Raw genomic sequence first — 16,665 nt, 5'->3', positions numbered from 1 at the left:
TGTTCTTTTTTTTTAAATCAATCTTTCTTTATGGAAATTATTGTGCTTAATTGCAGCCTGGAGCATATGGATTACATGAAATCGCTTGATTTTCAGGAGTCCAACCATCTTTTTTGGGCTGGAAAGTCAGCATCAAGTTGGAGTTAACCTTTATCCCATAGAGTGAAAGACAAATACAAACCTCGTAGAGATAATTGGTTCAACAGTCTAAAATAGAACGCTTCTTTTTGCTGCTGTGCCTTCCAGGGTTGAGTGGACCGACGGCGGCGCAACACCGACGGCGGCTGTGCCTTCCAGGGACGCCCAGGCACCTATGGGGGTTGCTGCTGACGGCGTCCCGGCACACAATGCAGCGGCAGATGATGGCCAGGAGGCAGGTGAAGATCGTGATCAGTGCATCAACTGATCATCCATGGTGTTGTGTCGTGTGAAGATCGTGACCAGGCGGACCAACAACAGACGGGGACGACCCTGCGGCCTTGACCACTGGACGCCATGGAGCTCCGGCTGCGGCCGCTCGACGTCGTGGAGGTCCGGTCACGGCCTCGACGCCCGTCCTCCCCGCACGGCTGCTCGACGCCATGGTGCTCCGGCTGCGGCCGCTGGACGCCGTGGAGGTCCGGTCGCGGCCTCGACGCCCGCCCTCCCCGCGCAGCTGCTCGACGCCATGGAGCTCCGGCTGCGGCCACTGGACGCCGTGGAGGTCCGGTCGCGGCCTCGACGCCCGCCCTCCCTGCGTAGCTGCTCGACGCCATGGAGCTCCGGCCGGTCGCGGCCTCGACGCCCGCCCTCCCCGCACGGCTGCTCGACGCCATGGAGCTCCGGCTGCGGCCGCTGGACGCCGTGGAGGTCCGATCGCGGCCTCGACGCCCGCCCTCCCCGACCCCGCGCAGCTGGTCGACGCCATGGAGCTCCGGCTGCGGCCGCTGGACGCCGTGGAGGTCCGGTCGCGGCCTCGACGCCCACCCTCCCCGCGCAGCTGCTCGACGCCATGGAGCTCCGGCTGCGGCCGCTGGACGCCTGCCTCCCCGTGCGCGGCCGCTCGACGCCGTGGAGGTCCGACCACGTCCGCTCCATGCCCGGCTCGTGCGTCTTCCTGCGCCGACCCGCCTCGACGCGGTGGAGGTTCAACCGTGGCCCTCCTCCCCATGCCGGTTCGCCCTCCCCACGCTGGCCTGCGGGGATAAAATATTCCTAGATTAATATTATTTTAATACGGCAACGTAGTACATAACGGGAATATAATATGTTATGGCAACGTAGTACATACACGGGAATATAATATGTTACCTGTATGTCTTATGCCGTATATATATATACGGCAGCAAGCTATTCACGGGAATAAGCTATTCCTGTTTCCACACTCGAAGCAGCGGAGTGCTCGCCTGAATTAATTCGCAGGTAAACCCGCATCCGCTTTGATAGATCTCTCTGCCTATGTTATTTTTTTATGCTAGTAGTAGTACGGTAGTAGGCGGCCCGGCCTAGCCTGACTGAAATCTTCCTCCGGAAGCCTCCCGAGCATGCAGCAATTTATATGTACTATATATATATATATATATATATATATATATATATATATATATATATATATATGCATTCTCTGCAGCAATATTATATGTACCACATATTATGTGCACTCTCTGTAGCAATATTATATGGAAATATCATGCTCTTGCTCCTACTTTAATATTTAATTATAATTTTATCCTCATTTTTATCATCGTTATAATTTTACTTCTGCTTTATAACTACTGAGGCTCAGTTTATTCTTACTTTTAACTCTATTAGTTATATTGAAATAAAAAAAATTAAAAACAACAAAACCCTTCGATACCCCTTATCCTCCGATACCCTCCCCAATCCCCCCGTCCTCTGCCGTATCCCCTCTCTCTCTCTCATTCTGCTCACGTCAGCTCCCGCAGCGTGGGTGAAAGGCGTTGTTGGCGAGGCTGAGCTCCCGCAGCGTGGCGGCGCAGGGCGGAGGGGAGGCTGAGGACGAGGACAGGAGCGCGCCGGCGAGGCGGTTGGTGGAGAGGTCGAGTACCCGGAGCACGGGCGCGCTGGCGCAGAGGTCGGGCGCGAGGGGGCCGGAGATGAGTTGTTGCTGGCGTCGAGGTGGTCCGGGAGGGGGACGCCCTGAAGCGCGCCGTGGAGGAGGTTGGAGGAGAGGTTAGCGGCGCGGATGGTCCCTGGCAAGGCGGCGAGGGCCGCGGCGACGGCGCCCGTGAGCGCGTTCCGGCTGAGGTCGAGGTCCCGGAGGAACGGGAGCGCCGCGAGCGCCGGGGACGGGAGCGGGCCCGCGAGGCCTCGGGCCGGGAGGCGCAATGCGGACACGCAGCCGCCGGCGTCGCAGGAAACGCCGTCCCACGCGCAGCACCCGGGGGCGGAGGAGGAGGAGGGCCAGAGGAGGGCGTCCGCCGCCGACGTGAGGTTCCCGGCGAAGGCAAGCAGCGTGCGCAGGTCGTCCGGGTGGCACGGCGCCGGGTCCGGGTTCGCGGCGGCGCGCGCCCGTGGGATGAGCAGCGGCAGCAGGAAAAACACTGTTCATACGATTTGATGCGGGAGAAAAACACATTGCGGTTGAAAAAACAGGCCGGCTTCTTAGCTCACCCGAACACTGCCCGATAGGCGATCGCTAACTGCTAGTGTTTACTACATTTGCAGGATCGATCTGTCATCCGTGATCGACCACCAAAATGGAGGTGCTCAGTTGGGCCAACGTTGGGAATGTGGCGAACATTGCGCAGCTGCTCGGGGGGGCGGTCCAGGCGGTCGGGTGCCGGCCGAGCCCCTCCTCACGGCGTTCCGCCGCGTGTCCGCGCTCGTCGAGAGTGCGGCCGTGTTCGTCGACCGTGTGGACCAGCTGCGGGACGCCATCGAGGAAGTGGTGGCGCGCGGCGAAGAGACCGTCCGGAGGGTGGAGGAGGCAGTCAGTTTCCTAGGCCGGACCAAGAAACCACTCGGTCTTGCGTTGGGTAGAAATCATTCGGTCTTGCCTTGGGGGAGAGAAGGGATGGTTTCTATCTTCTTCCCCAGATCCCGTGCGCTCACCTCCCGGCTACCGACGACGAGCTCCCCACGCAGCAGCTCCTCATCCGCGGCTGCGGGCTCCTACTGCGCCGACGCCGACGCCGCACGCAGTGCTGAGTTCGAGCTGCCGCTGGAACAGGAATCGGAAGCACTTCGTCGTTGTACAGGAAGGCGACGCGGACAAGGCGGACCAACAACAGACGGGGACAGACCCTGCGGCCTCGACCACTGGATGCCATGGAGCTCTGGCTGCGGCCACTGGACGCCGTGGAGGTCCGGTCGCGGCCACGACGCCCGTCCTCCCCGCACGGCTGCTCGACGCCATGGAGCTCCGGCTGCGGCCGCTGGACGCCGTGGAGGTCCGGTCGCGGCCTCGACGCCCCCCTCCCTGCGCAGCTGCTCGACGCCATGGAGCTCCGGTTGCGGCCGCTGGACGCCGTGGAGGTCCGGTGCGGCCTCGACGCCCGCCCTCCTGCGCAGCTGCTCGACGCCATGGAGCTCCGGCCGGTCGCGGCCTCGACGCCGCCCTCCCCGCACGGCTGCTCGACGCCATGGAGCTCCGCTGCGGCCGCTGGACGCCGTGAAGGTCCGGGTCGCGGCCTCGACGCCCGCCCTCCCGCGCAGCTGGTCGACGCCATGGAGCTCCGGCTGCGGCCGTTGGACGCCGTGGAGGTCCGGTCGCGGCCTCGACGCCCGCCCGCCCTCCCGCGCAGCTGGTCGACGCCAGGAGCTCCGGCTGCGGCCGCTGGACGCCGTGGAGGTCCGGTCGCGGCCTCGACGCGCCCGCCCTCCCCGCGCAGCTGGTCGACGCCATGGAGCTCCGGCTGCGGCCGCTGGACGCGTGGAGGTCCGGTCGCGGCCGCTCAACGCCGTGGAGGTCCGGCCGCGGCCGCTCCACTCCCGGCTAGTGTGTCTCCCCGCGCCGACCCGCCTCGACGCCATGGAGGTTCAGCCGCCGTGGCCCTCCTCGTCGTGCCGGCTTGCCCTCCCCACGCTGGCCTGCCTCGATGCCCAGCTCGCTCGTCTCCCTCCTCTGCGCACGGCGAGCGAGCTCGTATAGTCGCATATCTCGTCTCCGTCTAATACGCCTCGAATCGAATCGAATGGAAAAAGCTGCAGCCTTTCCTCCGCCTTCCTCAGGAAGCCTTCCTTCCGACCATGCAGCTTAATCTCTTTGCAGCAATATTATATATACAATATATATATACGGCAACACACATTCCTTGGTGCTACTACTACTATTATTATACGGCAAGGTAGTACATACACGGGAATAAAATATTCCTGGATTAATATTATTTTAATACGGCAATGTAGTACATACACGGGAATATAAAACTGCCTATGTTATGTCTTATGCCGTATACATATACGGCAGCAAGATATCCACCGGAATAAGATATTCCGGCCTTATGAGGAAGCGAACGGGGCCTTACGAGGAAGCGAACGGGAACGGGGCCTACTGTGTCTAGACGAGCCTAGACGAGTACACGCAGGTCGCTAGTACATCCACGGAATAAGATATTCCTGGGTCAATATATTATATACGGCAGCGATCTCTCTGCGTTGTGTCTTTTATATATTATATATATATATATAGATATATATATATATATATAGATATATATCTATATATAATATATATATATATATAATATATATATATATATATAGGCCTTGTTTAGATCACTTCTGAATTCTAAGTTTTTCACTCTCTTTTCGTCATATCAATTTTTGGACGCATGCATGGAGCATTAAATGTAGGTAAAAAAATAACTAATTGCACAGTTTAGTTGTAAATCACAAGACGAATCTTTTGAGCCTAGTTAGTCCATGATCGGACAAAGTTTGTCATATACAAAAAAACGTACTACAGTATCCAGATTGTAAAAATTTGCAATCTAAATAAGGCCATAGTAGTAGTAGGAGCAGCAACACTAAATGCTCCTTCCTTCTTCTGGTGTCTTCCCTCGGGAATCGAAATTGTGAGGGGGGCATAGTTTTTCAACGACAAACTCAATGGGACGGAGGGAGCTGTTTACTACCATTTGCAGGATCGATCTGTCATCGGTATCGACCACCAAAAATGGAGGTGCTCGGAATTGCGGCGAACATTCTGCAGCTTGCTCGGGCCGGTCCAGGTCGCTCATCACCATGGCCGACAACTACCTGCTGTTGTCACAGAACAAGACGGAATGCCTCGAGCTCGAGCTGCGCGTGGGGAAGCTGAAGGCGCTCATCGGGTGGCAAACCCCTTCCTGGAGCACGGTGCAGCAGAAGCAGCCGTGGCTCGAGGCTGAGGTGAGCAGCGCGCTCCGCGAGGCAGACGGCCTCGCCAACTCTTACAGGAACGGCACGGTTTGGTTCCGGGTCCGGACGGGCAGGAGCATGACCCAGCAGTTCCGTGACCTGTGCAACAGGATCGACTCCTACTATGGCGTCTTCACCTCCCTCAACGCCCAACTCATCGCACAAGCGGGACCTCTTACTGCTCCGTTACTTGTCAGGTGAATACTGAAACTATACTGATTGCTTCAATGATCAAGCTACGTTGCCTACGTGATAGTGCTATGTTGTTCAGTAGCAGTAATAACTCGATGTGGCTCGGTGTAAATTAACGGCCGGCAATTAATCTAATTAAACGCGTGCGTGTTATGGACTTATGGCAATTCAGGGCTGAGAGGAACGAAGGCGGCGCAACACCGACGGCGGCTGTGCCTTCCAGGGACGCCGAGGCCCCTATGGGGGTTGCTGCTGACGGCGTCCCGGCACACAATGCAGCGGCAGATGATGGCCAGGAGGCAGGTGAAGATCGTGATCAGCGCATCAACTGATCATCCAGTGACGTGTGTGAGGTGAAACAGGAAAAGGGAATTGTTGTCACCGTGAAATTGAAAGCACAATCCTTGTCATTTCCGTCCACAGAAATAAGCCTTGATTTGTAACGTATTTGTTGACGCTTAAGAGAAGTATTAGATTGATTTATTGTGTTTTGACGATGGTATAAATTGGAACTCAATCGGTTATATACCACTTATTTTATAAAGGGTAGGAATGGTCTTATCCATAGAAAAAACTAATGTGGTACTAGAGCGTGTTTAGTTCTCACTCAAAATCTAAAAAAATACTACAGCACCTATCACATCGAATCTTATGATACATGCATGGAGCATTAAATGTAGACGAAAAAAAAACTAATTACACAGTTTGGTTGAAAATTACAAGACGAACGTTTTGAGCTTAATTAGTCCACGATTGAACACTATTTGCCAAATAAAAACGAAAGTGCTACCGTTGCCCAAATTTTCAAATTTAGGCAAACTAAACACGCTCTATGTAAAAAAAAAAAAAAAAAAAACATGTACCTTATGCTCTGCTTCTCACGGTCACGGTAATTTCTCCTCTCCCCCGTTCTCTCTCCCTCTCGACCGGTGTCCCCGGCTGGCAGCGCGCCCCGGCGGCCGCGCCTCCGGCGGGCTGCGCCCGGTGGGCACGAGCTCCGGCGAACGCGCCCTATCTCGTGTCCCCGGCAGCCACGCCCCTAGCGACCGCGCCCCCCGGCGAGCCGCGCTCCGACGGCCGCGCCCCCCGGCGGGCAGCGCCCTGGCGGCCGCGGCGTCTCGTCGGCCCTCGCCGCCCCTGCCGGCCCCGGCGGCGGTCCTCGCGGCTCCGGCTGGCCTCGGTGGCGGCCCTCGCTGGCCCCGGTGGGCTGTGCCACTGTGGCCGCGCCTCCGGCGGTCTGCACCCCGGCGAGCCGCGCTCCCATCGGCCGCGACCCCGATGTCCGCGCCAGGATTCAAGAGATTTGTGATTTTATTTTCGCGGCTCTGCGTTCTTGTGTTTTCTGTGTGTTTTTCTCCTCTCCTGTTCGTCCTTCAATTGGTCGATTTAAGAGCGTTTTTGTTCGTTCTTTTTGAGTCGATTCGAGCAAGGATATGTGCTGATCAAATCCCCCAAGTGATTCAACTAATTTGGTACGAGCTCGTAGATCGATCCAATTTTCGGTTTAGGGTGAAAACCCCCGTTCTTGCCCCAAATCTTGCATTTCCTAGAGTTTAAGCTGACATTGGGCGATGATCTCTTAGAGTATGCTCACCAACTCCCTTGTGATGGTCTGTGCAATGTTTGGGAGCGATTCGTTTTGATTTCGACCGGTTTCGTCGATTTTTGTGCTCGCCCCTTCTCTGTTCGTGCGCTCGTGTTCGTTCTGTTCTTGCGTTCGAGCTCCAGATGGCCGCATCGGTGTGGGCTTCGTTGGTCACCGATGCAGTCAGGCTCAGCGCCTAGCAGTGCCCCGCCGAAGCCTCTGTAGCTGCTTTGCCTCTGCCGTTCTTCCGTCCCCCCACTCCGATTCCTCTGTTCCCCTGCCTATACTGCTAACACTAACACACACGAACACCCCAAAGAAGAATCCGGGAGACGCCCACGCCACCCCCTGCGCGCTCGGCCGCCGTCGCGCTAGCTTCTCCGCCGCGACCAGGTGCGCCCGTGAGCTCGGCCACCCCCGGCGGCGGCTCGGCATGGAGAGCGCCCACGGGGAGCCCGACTCCTCTCTACCATCTTTAGTTTTTTCTTCGGATTTTAATTTGTTTCCCCCTCGGTTTTGAAGGATGCCCGGGTGGATTATCGAAGGCTTCGAGCTCGCGACCAACCCGACGAAGCTATGGCGTGCTTTGAGAAAACAGAAGGAAGCGAAAAATGTTGTGAAGAGTTGTCGAGGATATTTTCTTCTTGGTGTTCGCCAGAGATTTTTGGCAGTGTCGTGGTGTATGAAACTAGCAGGCTCTGCCTCCAGTCCCCAGCAGGAGTCCGCAAGGAGGGTTCAGAACGGAATGAAGCTCATCGGCGTCCTTACTGCAGAAAGCGCGGCAGATCTGGCGTCATCTTTCTATTATTAGTTTTATTGGCGTTGGCAGTGACCGCAGCTGAAGGGTGAGTGTCAATCTCTTAGTTCCCAAATCGAACACTCTCAGTTTATCTTGCTTCTATTTTTTCAGCTCATATATAGTTTATCGGAAGAAGTGCATATGGGTGTGGCCGTGTGGGAGTGAATCTCTGATCTCTGACCGGCCGGAGAGGAGCGGAGGCACAAAGGCTGGGGTGCAAGGGAAGGTTTTTTTAGGGTAAACACTAGGAGAGGGCTCCTACTGTGAATTTTTATAAAATTTTGTGAAAGTAGATTGTGCAAAAAGAAGCGTTCTATTTTAGACTGTTGAACCAATTATCTCTATGAGGTTTGTATTTGTCTTTCACTCTATGGGATAAAGGTTAACTCCAACTTGATGCTGACTTTCCAACCCAAAAAAGATGGTTGGACTCCTCTGAAAATCAAGCGATTTCATGTAATCCATATGCTCCAGGCTGCAATTAAGCACAATAATTTCCATAAAGAAAGATTGATCTTTTTTAAAAGAACAAGAAAGGTTGATTTATGTGGGAGGGAAGTATTTCCCCCTCTCTGGTGGTGAATACACGGTGTGTTGGCCGTTGTTGGATGGGGAAGCGGCCGGCAGGGCAACCGGCAGTTTTTAGAAAAGGGCAATCGTCATGAATGGAATGAAAGAAAACACGAATCTAATTGATCATGCATGGTATAGCTATGTTATCACTAACGAATTCCCATGTATACGTGCAGGTCTCAGGACGACCATGTCAAGATGCCTCCACCCCCGCGGGGTTCAATGGTGAGAGTTATGTAACTGGGAATTAAATTTGTGGAATATGTCAGGATTAATTGATTAACTGAGTTCCAAAAACTGCATGCATGCAACTAACAAAAATTTGTACCTTCCTTTTTACTTCCGCGACGAGGAGAAATTAATGCTTTGTTCTATCCATGATTACAATTAATTATTCTCCACGCTTGCAACATAGACTGACGTGTATTACACTCTTTAATTCGAACAGAGGCAACAATTGTCGGAACAGGATCTTCGTAGCATTCATCGGTACAATTTTCTTTCTACTACAACTGTATCTCATGTGTCTTTCTTCCTTTCTGTCTAGCTAGGCTAGGCCTGAGGAAATCGGGCTTATGGAAAAAAAAGAAGCATGTCTTGCATTTAATTCTCTTCATATTTTTGTTTTCTGTCCACATTGACGTGGGCAGTTCTACGGATGATACAATCAAATATCTTGAGACATTGATTCGAAGTCGCCGCGAAGCAGCTAAAAGGCGACGGGAAGAGGCTAAAGAAATGGATGAAGAAGCTGATGAATTGCAGGAAAGGGTTAAGGTTCTCAGGCAGGTAATTAATTTCCCGTCGACCTTCCCCCCACGCTCGACGACAACAGCAACAACAACCAAGCCTGTCAGTCCCAAGCAAGTTGGGGCAGGCTAGAGTTCAGGCACGTCGATAGCCGTTTTTCAAGCACTCTTATTCAGACACAGATCTCGTATATCACATTCTTTCAAATCTCTTCTTATTGCCTCCCCCATGTCAATTTCGGTCTTCCTCTGCCTCTCCACACATTATATCTTGACTTAGAACTCCAATGCACTGGTGCCTCTCAAGATCTCATTTGGACATGGCCAAACCTTCTCCCCACGCTCAGCACATAATATTGTGTAGGTAGCTGCTACAATTGTGCCGTGTATGCATAGAAGTAGAGATTTTTTTTTGTATGGTTGTTAAAAAGGTATGAAGAGTAAAATTACAACTTGCTCTGTAGAAGGTACAACATTTTTTTGTGTGTATTTCTCAAGTTGTAATTGATGGAGTAGCAATGCACGTATGAATAGTTGTCCTGTTAATTGATGAACACAAGGTACATATAAATAGATAGCCTTCTCTAGATGTATAATCTACCAGGGACTTATGGAAACAGAATCCCGGGATTATAGGAGCGGGCTATGCGTGCCTGGAGTTGACGGCCGGATAACGGTGGCGGCGCAACTAACCCTTGCCTACGGCAGGGTTAGGCTAACGTGTCCAGCAGGATTGCTAACAATAATTAGTAGTATCTCTTGAAGGACCGCAAAAAAAATCTGATAGGAGTATATGAGATCTGTTACGGTGCCTATGCAGGTTAGCTAGACAATCCTGCGTATAGCAGTCTAGAAGGTGTTTGTATGAGCCAAATAATGCAAGCTGAACTATAGTCGCTTTCTTTTCATGCAGACAGGATGTGCCAAGCAGGATCAGTATGTTATCCCACATATGTACTGTATTTTTTTAGGCTGAATACATATGTACTGTATTTATCCCATGGCATCTATATTTTACAAATAATGTTGCAATGCTGTTGCTTAACTTAATTGTTCTTTTACATTTTAGCCCTCATACACTTTTTTACTGGCATTTTAAAATAGAAGTCTATATTTGGTCTCTCAACTATGATATTGGTCCGATTTCAGTCCATCAACCCGTACTCTCGCACGGGTAGAATTTTAAAGTTATACTATTAATATATTTGATTAATTAAAAATTACTTATATTAAATTGTATGTTTTTTATTTATTTTCTACAAAACAGAAATAGTAGATACTTTGTAGTCTATATTTAATGATCATAAACTTATTAATTACTTTTTGTGCAAGGGACCGACTTATATATTTTTCATGCGTATTCATATTTTTACTTTGCATGCACCTTGTATATCTTTAATATGCAAGTAGTTTGAAACCTTGCCATTAACTATGGTGAGAATTTTGATTTTTATTTTTATTTTATTGACAGCTATAGATATTTTAATCAAGTTAAAACTGTTGTGTTTATTGTATCTTTTACTAACTCTCAAATAAGGATTTTAGGCCATATAGTAGATTCCTAAGTACTGCAATAGCATATACAATCATTCGAAAATTGCACCATGTCACCTAAGATAAGTGACAGACCTCGAAATGAGATCTCGGAAGGGGGTAGCAGTGCTAACCTCAAGAGAATTTTAAATCTTGCCTTATAATGGTCGACTTGCTATAGAGTAATGTTAAAGGGCCAAAAAAACATAGCCATCAGTAGAGATTTAATTTTCCTATCGAGGAATTATACGTGCAGTTATGGTTATACCATCAATATAGACATGTTAAACATTTAGTTAAAATATATAAATATAGATAAAGTAATAACCTTTTTAAATTATGTCATGGTTACTAATATGGTTTTAAAAAATTGTTAGCATCCTTAGTATATGAGTTGTTAAGGAAAAAACATAACATATATATTTACCACTCATGCATGCTGACACAATGTGTATGCTTACATTAATCAAATCTTAATATATTAATATTGATAGAAGTGGGTAATGTATAAATATCTACATGCTCTATGGTTATTTAAACAATTTTTAATAGAAGATATTGATTATCTTTTAGATGTATATTTGAGAGGATATTTAATTTTCTCAGTAATGAGATGAAAATTGGGTTACATAAATTATTTATTGTTATAGGAGTACTTGGGTAATTAAAAGCAAATTTAGGTCTACGATCGGCGCCAACCGGCCAACTCCGCGTTGGTCGTCGCGGCTGATCGCGCGGGCAAGCAACCCCAACAGGGCCTGCTTGACCACTTCGACAAGCTCATGGAGAGCCCGTGCACCAACCACGCCTACCCCGTCAAGCACCTCTACAAGGACTGCGAACTCCTCAATTGCTTTCTACGACAGGCCTGCGGGCCAAAAGAAGGAAAGGGCAAGGAGACAGCGGCCAAGAAAGGAGGCGCGGTGGGCAAGGATGGGGACGACTTCCCCGATCCCAAGGAATGCATCATGATCTTTGGGGGGTCCGATGCCATCTACTCCAAGCGCCAGCACAAGGTGCACAAACGGTCGAGAGAGGGACTGGTCCCAGGTCTCTGATGGAAGGGTCGAAAGGATGCCAAGAGCCTGGTGGCGGCTTGGCTGTGTGTGATGTGTGCTGTCGAATCGTGTCGATCAAGCTCTCTGTGAGTGGATCCCCCCCTTCTAGCGGGATGCCCTGCTCTCCCTTTTATAGACCAAGGGTAGCAGGGGTTACATGTCGGAGAAAGGAGAAAAAACCAGAGGCCCAGGAACCCCTCCGAAGGCGCTGGGTCCTCTTTTTCCTCTGGGTTAGCCTTGCTGACACGGCCGGGTGGTGTTACGGATTGGCACGTTTGCCGGGCGCCTGTGTGCTGACGACGCCACGCCTTTACTCGATCAGCAAGTGGTCACGTCCCGTCCCGCCCTCGTGGGCGGCGTGTCAGACAGGAGTGTTGATCTGCAGCTCTGTGGGGAGCGGACGGTGCGGCGACTGCACGTCCGTCACCGTAGGGGACGCGAGTCCCTTTTTGGACCGTAGTGGTTGTCGTATGTCTGTGTCAGGTTCCGCGCCCGAGGGCTGAAGGCGGCGCCTACAATACTGTAGGGCGAAAGCCGGCGCCTACAACACTATTCGGATTCTACCATGCCTGGAAGGGTCTAAAGCGCCTGTCCCGTCGCACCCTGACGGTACTTTCCTGCAGCGCGCAGGGCATGGTCCTTGATGCCGCAGTTGACCCGAACGTCTTGTCTCACCCTGTGCCTGTCATCATGAAGGAGCAGGGTGCAGTTGTTAGGCGAGGCGGTGTTCGGCCCTCGGGGGTCGGGCGAGGCGGAGCCAGCCCTCGGACGTCGGGCGAGGCGGAGCCCGCCCTCGGACGTCGGGCAAGGCGGAGCCCGTCCTCGGACGCTGGGCGGGGCGATGTTCAGCCCTCCATCGGGTGAGGCAGAGCCCGCCCTCGGACGTCGGGCGAGGCGGGGTCTGGCCCTCGGGGGTCGGGCGAGGCGGAACCAATCTTCCGTCGTTCGGGCAAGAAGCGTCGTCGCGTTCTTGTCTGATCGGAAGTGTCAGCGTTCGATGGTTATTAGTTTCACTTCATTGGGTACCCTGGTATTAGGTCCCAGACATGTGTTTGTGATAGAATTGTTGATAAATTTACAGGCAGAACCCCCCGCAATAATTGTAGCTACTGTGGCAAGCTTGTGCCAAATGGTCGAGAGGCGCACATTCAGCCTTCAATTAATGAGAGTGTTAGTTATCGATGAGGTGAGCTCATCGCTCCACTTAAGTCTTGAATCTAATTACTGCCAGAGTTTGCTCCGCCCACTGATGCTCTGTAATTATACTTGCCAAGTGGGCTAATGTTGTTATTTCCATAGGTTGATTTTATTTTTGGGTCATCAAAGCAAGTCAGCGCTCTTCGCAAAATATTAACCTCTTATTCAGCACATTCAGCCTTCAATCCATGAGAGTGTTAGTTATCGATGAGGTGAGCTCATCGCTCCACTTAAGTCTTGAATCTAATTACTGCCAGAGTTTGCTCCGCCCACTGATGCTCTGTAATTATACTTGCCAAGTGGGCTAACGTTGTTATTTCCATAGGTTGATTTTTTTTTTGGGTCATCAAAGCAAGTCAGCGCTCTTCGCAAAATATTAACCTCTTATTCAGCAGCTTCGAGTCGTCAAACCATATTTGCAAGCGCATCGATCCCTCAGCACAATCACTTTCTGCACGACTGTGTACAGCATAAATGGACCAAGGTTGTACTAACTTCTTCTACTGAACCAATTGCTGTTTGCTTTTGTACTTCAAAGAAGGCTAATGTCTTTTTCCCTTTATCATGGTATAGAGTGATGTGGTTCATGTTCATGTCCACCGTGTACAGCCCATGCCTTCGCACCTGTCACAAATATGTGGTGAGCATATCAAATTCTCTGTATAATGATTGATGACCTTGTATCTAGTTTCTCTTTTACCTCACTCATACAAGGACGCTCCAATTTTCTCCCACCCGCCTGTGACCGGAAGGTCCCGGGTTCGAGTCGCGGTCTCCTCGCATTGCACAGGCGAGGGTAAGGCTTGCCACTAACACCCTTCCCCAGACCCCGCACAGAGCGGGAGCTCTCTGCACTAGGTACGCCCTTTTCTTTCAACCATAGGCACTTACCCACAACCATGCTCACCCACAGGCTCATTGTTGTAAATTATACTAATGTTCTTCTTGACAATTAATTTTGGGATGCATGGCACTTACTCAACATCACCTGCCTCTAGGCATGCCACATTTCTTCTAATTCTCAACTGATCCAATGCATATAGAGGCAACCTGTTTTTTTCTTCTTTCCCATAATTAGTGCCTCCTGGCCATCTAAGTCCACAACCAACCTCCTTTCTCCCAAGATTTCTTTTCGACCTCTGTCTGAATCTTGGTGACTATGACAACACAATCAATGTGCAGATCTGCACCAAGAAGGAAAGGTTGCATGTTTTACTATCCTTGCTTGAGAGGGATGCACCAAAGTCTGGATTCATATTTGTTGCTGAACAGGTACTGGTGTACATGATGTTCTTTTTGTACCATACCATGTTGCTTATATAGTTTCTCTAGTATCTTGGGATTTTGTCATCTATTTTCTGGGTTGCTTCCTCAGTAGAGTTGTCAATAGGCCAGGTGATCTTATGACGGGCCAGCAATATTTGTCAGATGCAGATTCAATATAGTCACAATAAAGCATTTTGCCATCTCTATCTGCTTATACAGAATGATACAGAATAATGCATGATGCAGTGCGCTGTGATGCTGTAATGCCATGCACATATGTGATGAGTTGAGCGAATTTGGTATCTGCACTTTGGCAAGCTTGTTTATTATTTTTTGAATTACTACTAATGCCTGGGAAAGTTCTTGCAAAATCTATACCCCAATTATCATTCATCATGTAAACACCAAGATCCAGGCCCATGATGACTTAGTGGCATTGTCTGAGGTACCGGCAGCATCTACCAGTGCATAATTTCGTCATATTTTCAGTTCCCATATTTTCTGTCACTTCCTTTTTAAAAGCTCTGGATACTTTGACATTTATAAGTAATAAAACTGGTTTGTTCACCAACAAAGAAGTATCTATTCATCACCTAGTTCTGAGCAGTTATGTTGACGGTGAATGAATCTTAAGTTCTTGACTAGACCAAAAAGAAGTGGTGTATCACCCGCACATCTGCATTCTGTTTTGTAACTCTAAACCTATGTTCTTAGTCTGAGAGATCAAAGAAGGCTGGAAATCCTCCGTCAACCACCGTCGTTGCTGAGTTCTTGAGAAATGCATATAAGGGAAGCCTAGATGTGCTGCTGCTGGTAGAAGATATGAACTTCAATGCTCGAGCTGCCTCGTTCTCTGTAAGTGCTCTCCGAGTTCCTTGTCAGAATCCCCCAGCATCTCCATTCTTTGTATTGACTATGAGATTTGTGACCTCTGCAGGAAGTGAAGGGGAGAGGATTCCTGCTGGTTTCAACAGACATTGCAAGCAGAGGGTTTGACCTTCCTCAAACCAGCCACATATACAACTTCGACCTTCCTAAGACGGCGACCGACTATCTGCACCGTGCTGGAAGAACCGGGAGAGAACCATTCTCCAGGTTGGAATGCGGCGTGGCAACCCTTATAACAGAGGAAGAGCACTTCGTGCTACAGAGATTTCAGAATGAGCTCAAGTTCCACTGTGAAGAGCTGCCCCTTGAGTCAATGTTTACGTTCTCTTGGGCCTTGTTTAGATACCATCCAAATTCAAGTTTTTTCACTCTCTCCGTCACATCAATTTTTAGCCGCTTGCATGGAGTATTAAATATAGGTAAAAAAAAATAACTAATTACACAGTTTAGTTGAAAATCACGAGATGAATCTTTTGAGCTTACTTGGTCCACGATTGGACAATATTTGTCAAATAAGACGAAAGTGGTACTATTCATCGGGTTGAAAAAAGTTGCAATCTAAACATGGCCTTGAGCTCGGATGTGGATACTAGCCTTTTCTTCCCTTTTTTGGGTACTGCTACAGGAGATCGATTTTTTTCCCACTCGCTCTGAGCATCTATCTATACAGGGAGAAAATCTACAGCATTTGTATCTTATACGATTGCATATCCATTTTTCTGGTTATGTACTTATGAAATGATCTTGAATCATGACAAAAGTTGGTCCAGAATTGTTTTATCGTCTCGGAAAACGATTTAACTAAACTACAACCATGTGTAGCTCAGTCCACTGGACTATAGCTTATTAAACAACAGCTGTTATTGTTCATTTGTCACTTAAACCAGAGCACGATTATATATAAAGGCACAAAGAATTCATGTCAAAGTCAACGCTTTATCTAGTCATTCATGTGAAATTATCAACAGAAGAAAGCAAAACCATATTCCACATTCAGTACGGATAACATGTTGGCAGCCATGGTACTTTAGCATTTTTTTTACCAAATAAATATCATTAGATTAGTTATGAAATATATTTCTTAGTGCTATTTAGACGCATAAATATTGACTAGCAAATATGCCCGTGCGTTGCAACGGGAGAAACAAAACGTTCAACTTATTCGCTTTAGCTTGCTGCATAGCTGTAGCGGCCGCGACAACTTAATTTGTATAGGTGACTTGATGCTTCGAGTGGTTGCTGCAACAATTACAAACAAACGGGTCTGTTAGTGGAAACCAGGATGGCAATGTTAAATATTTACTTCTGTATTATTTTTTTATAAAATTTAAAAGCTATACTTTAGTGTATGATGATCATTGTATCCATATAATATAAGTTAATATTGTCAATAATATGACAATGTTGTATTAATTTTGTATTGAATTAAATTACTACCTAGATAGGATTTTTTTCTTTCATCAGGGGGTACTAAAATATTTA

General features: G+C 49.3%; 1 pseudogene; it reads left to right on the top strand.

Annotated features, from left to right (window-relative positions):
* Window positions 1–6,414: 6,414 nt before the first annotated feature.
* On the top strand, window positions 6,415–15,784 carry LOC136541426 (DEAD-box ATP-dependent RNA helicase 58, chloroplastic-like; annotated as a pseudogene).
* The last annotated feature ends 881 nt before the right edge of the window (window positions 15,785–16,665 follow it).

Source organism: Miscanthus floridulus, chromosome 3 (genome assembly GCF_019320115.1).
Source record: "Miscanthus floridulus cultivar M001 chromosome 3, ASM1932011v1, whole genome shotgun sequence".
Taxonomy (NCBI): Eukaryota; Viridiplantae; Streptophyta; class Magnoliopsida; order Poales; family Poaceae; genus Miscanthus; species Miscanthus floridulus.
The sequence above is the reverse complement of the archived record's forward strand: the minus strand, read 5'-3'. Positions and strand labels throughout refer to the sequence as shown.